Genomic DNA, 3,010 nt, shown 5'->3' on the forward strand with positions numbered 1-3,010 from the left:
GATACACGCCCGTCGTGTGTGCTTTTTGGAGGTAGTAGCCGTTTAAATAGGTTCGTTCCGCTGCATTCGGTCGAATATGCCACTTTTGGAATATCTTTAAGATTGCTTCTGAAGTCACAGTCCAATAGGTACTGGAGAAGCTTGCCGCTGCGCGAAAGCATATCGGCTGCTAAGTTGAGCTTCCCCGGCATGTACCCGAGATCTACTGGCCAGGGAGATTAGTTCTGGAGCGAGAAGCTCCAAAGACTGCTCCCACTTGTCGTGGAACCTATTCGCAAACGATACATGATCGTCGTGTGCTACTTGGAGGTAGTAGCTGTTTAAATATGTTCGTTCCGCTGCATTCGGTCTAATATGCCACTTTTGGAATATCGATAAGATTGCTTCTGAAGTCACAGTCCAATGGTACTGGAGAAGCTTGCCGCTGCGCGAAAGCATATCTGCTGCTAAGTTGAGCTTCCCTGACATGTACCCGAGATCTACTGGCCAGGGATATTTGTTCTGGAGCGAGAAGCTCCAAGGACTGGTCCCACTTGTCGTTGATCCTGTTCGCGTACGATACATTGACCGTCGTGTGCTTTTTGGAGGTAGTAGCTGTTTAAATAAGTTCGTTCCGCTGCATTCGGTCTAATATGCCACTTTTGGAATATCTTTAAGCTTGCTTCTGAAGTCACAGTCCAATGGTACTGGAGAAGCTTGCGCTGCGCGAAAGCATATCGGCTGCTAAGTTGAGCTTCCCCGGCATGTACCCGAGATCTACTGGCCAGGGAGATTCGTTCTGGAGCGAGAAGCTCCAAAGACTGCTCCCACTTGTCATGGAACCAGTTCGCGAACGATACATGCCCGTCGTGTGCTTTTTGGAGGTAGTAGCTGTTTAAATATGTTCGTTCCGCTGCATTCGGTCTAATATGCCACTTTTGGAATATCTTTAAGATTGCTTCTGAAGTCACAGTCCAATAGTACTGGAGAAGCTTACCGCTGCACGAAAGCATATCGCCTGCTGAGTTGAGCTTCCCCGGCATGTACGCGAGATCTACTGGCCAGGGATATTTGTTCTGGTGACAGAACCATACTAGCCGGCGAAGTTGGGTTAGTCTCAGGACCTTCGCCTAGAACTCTGGTATCATCTCTATGGTGTTTGCTCTCAAGTCTATGATACCGCCTAGGTGTTGGAGTCTGCTTACAGGTGTTATCCAATAACCTTTTCCTTGTGCGAATTGGAGTTGAAACTCCATGAATATTGTTGTTATAATCCTAGCATGCTTCCGACACGTCTTTGGCCGTCCCAGCAACAGAAGAGCGTCGACATACAGTATTATTCGTATCCCTCGAGCTCTTGTTACTTTCCTCACTACGTCCATCAGCTGGTTGAGCCATGCTGGGGAGAATTTTGCCCCCATCGGTAGTGCTAGGAAGCACCATAGCTGGTGCTTGTGGTCGCGAAATTGCCAGATCCTGGGGTTGGCAACAGCTAACGCATAAAAGCCGTCCTTCATGTCGGCTGACATAGCTACATCCCCCGGTTTCGCAATGTGCGCCAATTTTTCTGGACCCCCTGTTCGGAAGGTCTTCCTCTGCGCGTGAGGGTTGTTGCTTTCCGGATTTAGAACCAATCGGCCTCTCTTCCCGTCGGATTTTGGTATCATAAAGGCTGAGTGTACCAAAGTTGCATCCGATTCCTGGCAACGTCGGGGAATTCCGCCCTGTTCGAGTCGTAAAAATTCCGCCTGGATCATCGCCTCGTCCACCTCCGGAATTGTTATCCACCGACCCTACGTTGATGGAGGTGGAGGACCCTTCGGCCCGCACTTGGGCCGCACGCCATACTTGATGGCCTGCAGAAGCTCCTGGGATGCACCGTTCTCTATCCATTTCGCTAGGACATTTCTTACCCTGCAATACAGAGGGGCATTCGGATCGATCCTGGGGACACTGCCGTGCGACCGTTGGGGAGTTAGTTGTCCTTGGGCCTGAATTTTTGCATCGGACGATGCAGCGCGAGTTCGTGCTGCTTTTTCTTCGTTGCTTTGACGAGTTTTGAGATATCTGAAGAATTTTGGAATGTGGGACATACCTGATGCTCCACAAGAGCTGCAAATTCTGCTCCTTCCTCTACTCTGAGTCGCTTCAATTCCACAGTCTGACCCAAATCCTTGACTAGAGCCACAATTACTCCACGGTAAGCTTGCTCCCGATGCTCCACAGATAGGCCTCCCAAATCGATTTGCTTTAAACAGTAGGCCAAATAATTGGCCCAGGTTAAAATATTTGTCATTTCCTTAATAACTGGAGCCTTCTGCTTCTCGTACCACGACGGAGTCACAATTGGCGAGGTACTCAACCCGTCTGGAAACCGAGCGTGGTCCTGGCACCACACAGCCGTAGCAGAGTTATCAGCCACACCAGTGCTCCACTCACCATTAGACGGAGCCGGACACTCCAAAACGGTGTTGAAGTGTTCTGATGTTGAGACTCGGGTGATGTGTAACCGAAGTCTGTATAAAGAATTACGCCCTGAACCAGGGACAGCGTAACCACGTTCTTCGAGCTCGATGCGTGTTCGTTCGGCGGCGTCGCGAGGATGAACTGGATTAGCTAGATTTACGTCCATTGCGACTGCAAGGGATGCTGATGTTTGTTATGAGAGCCAACGCTTATACTTAATTTAAGTAGAAAGAAATATGGATGAGGAAGTGTCTCCACTTCATCGTCCTTTTATACTCCTATTGTAAGTAGGAGGATGAAAGAACGTAGAGTAGGACCGTAATGTCTTACCAAAAATATGTGGGTTACTGTTAGATAGTTAAAACATATAACAGTAACGCACAATTAGTGGAAGACTTTACTGGTGCTACTCTCTGTTCCATAATACTATTAGAATGTAAACATTCCTGAATGTATGTGTATATGTATATGTATGTGTATGTATGTATATATATGTACATACATATATATATATGTATATATATACACGTACACATACATAGCACATACATACAAATATACATAC

Source organism: Sphaeroforma arctica (genome assembly GCF_001186125.1).
Source record: "Sphaeroforma arctica JP610 unplaced genomic scaffold supercont1.7, whole genome shotgun sequence".
NCBI classification, from domain to species: Eukaryota; class Ichthyosporea; order Ichthyophonida; genus Sphaeroforma; species Sphaeroforma arctica.